The sequence below is a fragment of the Triturus cristatus genome, chromosome 9 (assembly GCF_964204655.1).
Source record: "Triturus cristatus chromosome 9, aTriCri1.1, whole genome shotgun sequence".
NCBI classification, from domain to species: domain Eukaryota; kingdom Metazoa; phylum Chordata; class Amphibia; order Caudata; family Salamandridae; genus Triturus; species Triturus cristatus.
This window is the reverse complement of record NC_140592.1, coordinates 368,411,819-368,421,924: the sequence shown is the minus strand read 5'-3', so window position 1 is coordinate 368,421,924 and position 10,106 is coordinate 368,411,819.

The window sequence follows — 10,106 nt, the reverse complement described above, 5'->3', positions numbered from 1 at the left end:
ACCACTCAACACAGTTGTATAAATAATATGCCAATTTCCCACTGCACAAACACCCATGCACGTAGTACACCACCACTGAGCTATACATCGAACATCCTGATCCACAGTCTCTGACAAACCACAGTGACACCACACCACCATGACTCTGGGGAATGAGAAGTCACACAACCAATCAGAAACAAGGCGCAGATTCCAAAATCCCTGTGAAATCCCACAAACTGTAGAAATGTACTGCACATGCTAAGAACATAGCACTCTCATACACACACACACACACAATCAGCATCAGTGCCAGTTTTTCTCACACAGAGGAAGTAGAAGTGGTTAAAAGGAGTGCAAGTTTCCCTATTAGATATAACATGACAATCAAACCTGACAGTAATGCAAGCTTCCCTGGCATAAAATAAATAGAATGTGACATGAAGCGCTGCAAGTTTCCTTCACAGTAATTACATGACCAGCACAGCTAACAGCAGTTGCAAGCTTCCCTCACAGAGAAGAAGAAAGTGTCTGGAAGCGGTTCTGGATTACCGCTGAGGCATAACATAACCAGCACAGTTAACAGCAGTGCAAGCTTCCCTCATACAGGCAGAGCAGCTCCATCATGGTCGCCGTTGAAACGTTTCTCACACAGACAATAGGCAGCTTGGCAGGCAGAGTGGGCTGCAGGAAAGGACACATGCAGGAAGTGAAACAAGATACGGTTCAGTGGGGGGTGGACTCATGGAAACTGAGACAGTGGAAGCTGCCTTTTTATACACATATGTTATTTGTGGGAGATTACGCCTCTCCCCATCAACACATTTGCAGGAGGATTTCTAATTCGCATATGTTCCTTCCTCGCATAGGCAGGGGGTGTAGCTTCAGGGTGGGGGCGTTTGAGATGTGGCACACCCAAAATAAATGCATTCTTGACTCGGTGGTTGGTTCTGGCTGTCCAGAGACGGGTCTGCTATTTCTGAATCCGTTTTTCTCGCAGTGAGACAAGCATGAAAGACCTTTGATGAAAACTGGAGTTCAACAGAGAGACAGCGATAAGCCAGTCAGTCAGTCATAAGTCTTTATTTCGATTGTATCAATCATAAAAGACAAAAAGTTACAAAAAGTTTTTTAAAACAGGTCATATTTAAATTCCATGATTTAAAAAGTGTATAAAAGTCAACGACCAACATTTAGAAGTAAAGGGCCCTCAGTAAATAAAACACATGATAATTAAAAAATATGAAAATATAAAATAGTACATACATATATACACATACATAGACATATATATTTATATATACATATACATACATATATACATGAGAGCAATGGTGGCCATAAGACCACCAAAAATCATATATCTAAATACTTTACACACTAAGTAACACACAATTAGACACAGAAATATGTGTCGAAGCAAACATAATACTACTATGCTGGTCCCATGCCCAAACTTTAATATAATTATTAATATAAAACCTGACTAGAGTTATGGCCCCTCATATGTTTAGCGCGGATAACCCACATCCAGCTCAGAAATTTGGCAACTGCAATTTCAATTGAATCCTGCGTATTAGTCTTCAAAATCCTTAATGCCTCCATGCTTGATCTAGTGCCCATATTGAGGCAAACAGGTTTGAGCCATTTTATCCTAGGATGCTTGTAAGCAGGACATACAAACATTATATGGGCTATTGTTTCAATCTGTGCTGGGCATGTAGAGCATTTATCATCCAACGTTGAGTCCCAGCATTTTTTAAATGCTTTTAACGGGAGGGAACCCACCCTAAATTGATGATACCGCTTCCTATCATGGGGTTTAGGGATCACCTCCCAGTAAGTTTCGAGCTCGGTCTCATGTTTAAGTTCCAAAAAACGCCTAGACATAGTAGACCTTATTGTGGATGAAAAGCGATTGATCTTCACCATATTCCAGTATGCTGCTTTATACACTTTTTTAGGTGGAAATGGGTTATGGGCAGGATGCTTCCACCGGCTACTCATCCCCATATCAATCAGGATGGTTTTAATCTTGTATAGCCATGTAATTCTACTTGAACAGTCTTCCCCTCCTTACTTCGTGCAGTGCATTAGCATACAAGGACAACTCAGGGGTAGTCCAAAGCCTTCGCCAGAAAGCAACCGGCCGAAACCGCGCTATGTCCTCAATTGCTTGGCAACCCAAATCCAGATATAAGGGCAATAATGGCGTTGATTGCCGGAAGGCCTATTAAAGATCTCATGAATTTGTTTTGTGCAACCGTAAGGGATGACAAATCCTCAAAGCCCCATAGCTCAGCACCATACAATACCGAGGAGCAGATTTTTAAATTATAAATCTTTAGGGCAGGGGCAATGGGCTTTGTCTGTAATAATCTCTGTTCTTTGATAAGGACACCTGCTAATTGGACGTGTTTAAGGGCCAACAAATCTACCTGAGGCTTCCAATTTAATCTCCAGCCTAGAGTAATCCCCAGATATGTGAAAACTTCTGTCTGCTCAAGGAGGACATTATTCATAAAAACTCTCCCTTTAATTACTTTATGTTTGTGGAGGACCATAAACTTGTTTTTTTTCCACATTAACCTCTAGCTCGTTGTCATGGCAAAATACCTCGAAGCGGGATAGGGCGGACTGTAGCCCTATTTGAGTTTTTGACAATATCAAAGTATCGTCTGCAAACATGAGCAGGGGTTTCTTCATACCAGCCAGTGTAGGGGCATCCGTGTGATAAGTAGAAAAATACTAAAATGCCCTGTTGATAAATAAAGAAAACAAGGTGGGGGCCAGCACGCACCCTTGTCTTACCCCCTTTAAAACCGGGAACCTGTCCAGAGATAAGCATCTTGAGCCTGAATTTCAAAACGTGAAACAAAATAACCTGGAATTTCACAGATCCTACATTTTTTTATCATCACATATGAGCACACTTTTAAATACCTGTGTTCAGGATGTGGACTGTACAAGCACCTATTAGATTTAGTAGACTGTAATGTTGCACCATCTATAATAAGAACCTATTTGACGTTTAGGGTGCACATTACCACTACTCACTTGCCTCTTGGTACACTAATGGCATTGTCGTTGGAGGAGAGCCATGAATGTTTCTAAAAACTATCCCCTTTAATAAATGTGTGTCTATTCATTGATATAATGTAATGTACTATGTTGAAACACTTCTGCATGTTAAAGAACAACACTTTTTTTAAATTTCGAAGCGATTGCATCTCGTTTTTACATTATGTTTTTTGCACAATATACATGCCAAATGTTTTCATGGCTTGGCTCGTGCACGTAATCTTAGAGCAGAGCTAGACCCATGGTTTTGGTCTCTGCTCGACCTATTCATTTGCCTGTGAGCCCTCCTCTATTTGCGACTCAAGCTTAGTCTGTGGGCAATCAGTCACTAGATCGAATGATTTGTACATGGCGAGGACTGGGAACATGGAGCCCTGCCCACATGCACCAATTTAGCAACCTTACCATCAAGACTTCTGGTAGCAGAGACAAAGAAGAGTGCAAGCAGCGTAAATACATTTCAAATAAGTGATTTGAGGGCAGGTACTCCAGGCCATTGTGTTGTATGTGACCATAGTCATGAGTTCCCATGGAGAACTACCAGGCCCAGGTGGGACGGGTAGGAGTGTAACTTCAGTGGGGATGTTGCGGGTGTGACAACCCTCATATGCATTTTTGGTTTAGTAGTTGTGTCTGGTGGCCTTGAGTGGGTCTTCTATCTGTGTCGGTTTTTTTGTTGTTCTCATTTCACTAAGATGTTTTCCTTTGTTCATTTTTTGGATCAAAATCTTAAAACTATGGAGACCAGTTTACCAAAAGATAGTAAATCTGCACCCATAAAAGTACTCCTTGAATGGGTGAAAATGTATTACTTTTTGGAATTCACAAACATTGGCAGTAGTAGGCTTGGTAAGCTGCATTAGTCTCAAGTTTCCAAGCATCCTACAGGCAATCAAACACCCAAAAGGAGAGGGGATGAATGCTTGCAAATATTCTAACCAGTACCAATTGCTTGGGGTAGCATTCCAATCCATTGTTTTTCACCCACTTCACTACTCTACTCAGAGGCCCATCTAACACAGATCAGTACTGACCCTGTTCCTCATGGAAACAGTCTATCCTGAAGCTTTGCCATCTCACCCCTTCACCCTGCAGCCCACTGCTTTTTTAGTTGGGAAGTTTTAGATTCGCACCCGCTGAATCTCACTGACCAAGCTATGCCCTGGGGATAGGGTATGGGTACTATGGGTACGGCGGATCATGTGCTATTGGGAGCAAACTGGCAGATGTCCTTATTTTGATGTGGCTTCCAAGGCCACACTCAACATGGAGGCTGATCACCCAGGCCCTGTCACTGTCCATGAGACCAGTAATGATGCCATTCCTGCCAGTGTCACTATCAGCACTCCTGCCCTGTGCTACGCCGCAGTGCCGTTTTGTGGACAGGCAGAGAGACATCATACAGGAGCCTTGGTGAACATGCACAACAAGGGGAAGCGTGAGAAGGATAAGGAGGTCGATGGCAGAAGCTTAATTTACGAGATGACAAATTATTGATTAATGCTGCGCCCTTTCAATGCATTGATCTGAATCATTAAATTTACTGTCTCAGTATCAGTAATAGGCAATGCGTTATTATGCAGAGCAATGTAAGCCCTCTTTTATAGGTGACATAAAGTGATGATGGAATCAGTGCCTAATTTGAGCCAGTGGGTGTCCGTGGGGGCCACCAGCACTTATTTTTGTGAATCGGCACCTATTTTTCCGAATCAGTGGATAAACGCACATTTCAGGAAGATGGAGAATGAGCAAGACAACACAACCGTCACAAAAAGGAGAAAGCGGGGACCTGCAATAGTGAGATAAGAGGGCAGGGAGTGTCTGCTAGTGGATTAAAGAGGCATGAGGGGGATTTAATACTACTAGCCTTGGTATTTGGTGTGCAAACGTGCTCCAGCACGTTTTCTTTTATAAATAAGGCACAGGAAGAATACAGTTCTTCAATTCTCTGATCATTGCAATATGTTACACTGTCTAGGCCCTTATTACGGGCTGGACAGTACTGGTGTAAAATTCTTGCCATTACCATCTCCTTGTGAGGTAAATCTTCTTGGAAAGAGGAATTACCGTGTGGGATAGAAATTTCTGGTCATAATAATCCACATTTGTAAAGCGCGAACATTCACCCGTAAGGGTCTCTAGGCGCTGGGGGCCGTCGGGAAGATTAAGCAAGCTATTGCCCAGAGTCACATGGTGCTGGACTAATCTGCTGCCAGCGCCGGGGATTGAACCGTGATCCCCAGATTTTGGAGTCAGTCGCCCTGGCCGCGGCACCACACCTCTTCCATAGAACCACGTGGCATTACCACTTCTATGCAGTTTGACGTATACATTTACCACTTGCTCTAAGCAGGTGGTAAATGTATGCGTAGTCATCTAGGTGAACTGAGGGGAGTAGTGGAGGGATCAAAGAAGATATTTTCGGGCTAAGGGACCATTGCATTCTCCCCCATCATAAAAAAAAACGGGAAATGAGGCTTGCCTGTTGCTGAAGCCAAAATCTCATTTTATTTCTGATTTATCAGCTCCTAAAACTGGGAATAGCTTTCTCACACCTGGTGTGGATAAACCTACTAACTTAGAATCAGGTTGGGCCACTGCTTAATTTGAGCCCGTGGTTTTTCGGTGCTCGGCATTGGCACTTAATTGCCGGAAGCTGCACTTATGACAGCTGCCACATGGTGGCGCTGTTTGTGTAATGTAAACATGAGCAAAAAAAAATCTCCTTGTTAATTCAATATACATTAAAAACAACTAATATCCGCCACCCAAACCATTCTTAAAGATTTGCCAGCCTTGAACAGACTGAATTATCACACGTGTAGCACTGTGATGGTTAGTAGGTGTGTAAGTACAGTGGCAATGTGTGGTGCAAACTGCGGTGGCCTCCTGACGAGGGCCCCAGCACTTGTTTTGTTTATTACAAATTAAGCACTGGGCAGGGCAGAATTCCATGCTTTAATTCTGCTCATCCTGACTTGTAATCTGGGACCTCGCAGCACTGCCACTAGATGCCACAAGGTAAATACATTCATCAGCAGTAGAGAAAGCAACTATAGTGCCTCATTTCGGTGATAACAGGCACACACGACACCCATAGGGTAGAAATACTGGTCTGTATTTTTTACCTATTCCTTCGGCATCGTTGGGAAACAGGTGGCTGGGCTCTGTGATGGTGCATTAGCCGCCGCCATGGTTACAATGATACCCAGAGCACGACAGGAATCAACAATCAAACAATGGGCATCATGCAGAGGGGAGCTGAGATATCTGTTTGCCCAGAATAAACAGCTCCATCCTATCATGTAGGGTTGGACTTGGAGGCGCTCCAAGTATGAACACTGGGCTGGGCTGACATGAGCTTTCAAAGGTTTCAGAAAAACTGGTTTCACGCAATTAGATTGGTGGCTTTTAGGAACAGGGACTATTTATAAGATCTGGGTGACACACATCCTTGGATGTTTTGAAAGCAGATGAGTATGTGACGTCACACCCCATTTTCCTCCATCTGATACAGATTTATGTGTGACATTTTGGTCATGTGATATTCTTTGACAGAACCCTATTACTGAATCTGAGAAACGCCATCTTGTAGACATTTGTGTCTGACCTTGTTCTGGCCTCCTGCCGCCATAACAAGATGATCAGCTGCCTAAGGCTCCAGGCTCCTCTCAGGAGTGCTGATTATGGGAGAGAGGTTTACTCACCAGACATGGCCCCCGGTCAGTGGCGGGACTTACCAATAGAGCGCTCTGGGCAGCATGGCACTGGCGTGGGTTGTACTACTGAACAACAACACCAACAATATCGTGATACAAGAATATTGAGGACAGAATATCGAAGGGACAAAATATCGAAGGATTTGTGCATATAGGAAAGTATACATTTACCATTCCTAACTCCACATCTATGTACCTTGTATATGTACTGCACAGTTACATATATATGCGGTTAGGTGTAGAAAACCTAGGGGCATATTTACAAGCCCTATCGCCACCACAACTTCACTTTTTCTGACGTTGTGGTGGCAATCAGAGCTGTTTAATTTCTCCTCGTTTTTGCTGTTTCCATGTGTGCAGCACCCATAGAAACAGCTAAAGGCCATTGATTGTTAATGTGCAGGAAGGTGTCTCTTCCTGCACATAAACAATCATTAACAAAAATGACATTTTGCAACTTCTATGTGTGCTGCATTAAGCAGCACTCATAAAAGTTACAAAACGCCATTTCAGATTGTTTATGTGCAAGAAGGGGCACCTTCCTGCACATTAACAATGTTTCCCTACAAAGCAGGCACCCTTGCACTATGGTGCCAGAGTGGCTGCATTGGCGCTAGACGGCTAAATTAGCGCCAGTGCAGGAGGAAATGCAAGGCTGCACCGTATTCTTATAAATACAGTGCAGCCCTGCGTTTCAGAATTGGTGGAATGTGACGTTATGCCAACTAGGCTAACGCCGAACTCCGTCACTTCTATTGTAAATATGCCCCTTAGACTTTACCTATCAATATTTTATTACCGGTATTCTGTCATCAATATTGTATCTCACTGATACTGTTGTTTTGATATTCAGGGGGCATACCACAAGTATGGTGTCTCTGTGAGGTTCTACATATGTGCATGGATAGTGTCTGGCTTCTGTACATAGACCACTCTGTCTGCCAGCTGTCTAGCAGTGGGATGTGTGCATCATATCTACATGCCACATCAGCACCAACAGCACCAGAGAAGTGAAGTATTAACATATCAATGGTCTATGGACTTGGTGGCCTTTGATGCTCACCACTATTTGAGCCAGCCACACACAAGCTTTAGAATCCTTGTAGCTGATGCATCATGGATAGGTTCCAGGGCACGTAAAATGGCAATGAGAAAGGTGGCAGAGATACTATCGGAGAACTCTTCCTCCCACCAAGTCCATGGTGGTCCGAGTATGAATGTGAAGGATAGGGAAGGAGCCAGGCAACCATGTTGTGAATTCACTCCCCAGATCTCCTAAATTCACCATGTTACTTTTAGGTGCACCACGCCTATTTGTTGGGATTTCTGAGATCCTAGCATGCCACTCCCACATATCACAAAGGCTATATAAAATTGGACTTTGGATAAGACCCCTTGATACAGGTTTGGAACTGGAAAGAAAGTCTTAATTTGGTCTCCAACTTTTATTTTTTTATGGAGTTTTATATAGGCGAGCTCGACCCCGAGGAATCAGAGCGCTTTACATGAGCAGGTGCGCTACAGACGGGAACATTCATTTTTTCTTTTAAGCACAGGGAGATTAGGTGATGTTGAGCATCTCTGCCGAGACTCGAACCCGGTTCCTCAGCTTAGAGGTCGACTGCTCTAGCCGTTAGACCACATCCTCTCCCCACAACTTGCCACAGAATGTCCTCTTGGACTGAGCGGATACTCGAAAAAGCCTTCTTCAGGCAATAGATTGCAAGATCTGAAACACACGCCTTTTGCTGGGACCACAAGACTTGATCATCAAGAGTGAAGGATGCCTGCTAACCTCTCCTGGAAAGTTGACTTCCTCCTGCACTGGACAGAAGAGCAGAGTGCTGGAGACAGTTTCTCCCTGTAGTTGAGATGTGCAAATGGTAACTTGATGTGTCCTGCATGCTATGTTACAAAGTACTGAACTATTGCCTCGTTCAAGCTGATGCCCCCGAAGAGAAGAAGTCACACTAAAATCCCAACGGCTGGTTTCTCTCTTCCTGAGACCTTCATCCCATGTCAGCCAAATTCTGTAATCTCCAGATAAACTAGTGAGGGTGGATAGTGTAAGACTTGTGGATCCAGACAGCCCTGTTCCCAATTTGCTTTGCCGCTACACGAGTCTAAGGGCCTGATTATGAGTTTGACCGACAGGGTACTCCGCAACAAATGTGGAGGAGTACCCTGTCAAGCCGTCAGGTTATTTTAAGTTTGGCAGACTGTCAGGTTTTCAACGTCAGTGCAACAGCTGGCTCCACCATCAGAAATCTTACACTGACTGTCCTCTCTATGTTGGGGATTGCCAAAGAAAACCTGGCGGTCTTGAACAGAAAACAAAATAATAATGGCCCCTACACTCTGTAAGAAAACTCCCAAGATGAAAGGCTACTTAGTATTTTATTTTTCAAAAACAGACTCCCAATTTAGGGGATTGTGTTTGAAAAACAAAGCAATTTCGTGAATAGGCTGCCAGAAACATAGCAACGCTTACCAAACACTCTGTACTTTCTGAGATGACGGAAGGACCAGCATTGATCCTACAATATTTTGAGCGGTAGTTTGTCAGGGTGGCGGATGTAATGTCCTCCTGATGGGCAGTGGGCTCCCCACCCAACTTTAAATCAGGGACTAAATCATTTCATGAAGACGTTCAAGATGTCACCTCACTCACTCACTCACTCCAGCAGCTTGGAGTGCCTCCAAACCTGGTTGGTACCCTTGAATAGGTCGTGATTGCCTGCCACAGCCTTTAAAACTGACAAATGTGTATTTTATCGGCATGCAAGTCTTGAAATTAAATTTGTGTTAACCACATAGGTTACCTGCATATTTTAGGTATGCTCAAAATGTAGTTCTTTTTTTATATTTAGAGGTTACATGTACATAGTTCGAAGTTCTTTTTTAATTAAAATGATAGGATGTTGACTGTGTATTCTAGTTACTTGATTGTGTCACACTAACAGTTTCCAGATAATACACAACGGAGGCCAGAACAGTGTCTTTGATGTCCAAAGAAAGACTGAAAGAGGGATGAATTTGGCAAATAAATATCCTAAAGTAGGTATGAAATATGGGTATCAGTTCTACTCTATGACAAATGAAAACATATATGTTGTAGACCCCTGTACCTCTTATTGTGTGACAAAAAACATGCTAAAGTGTTGATCAAGTGAATATAGTTTTAAAGAGAGGGGGGTGCCCATCCTAGGGCCTCATTTACAAAACAATTGGCATAGGGCAGCACCGCAAGTCATTTTGCTGCGCTGCCCAAAGCCAATTTGAAAGGGCTGGACTGAACCGTATCTCCGAGATATGGCGCATTCCTGT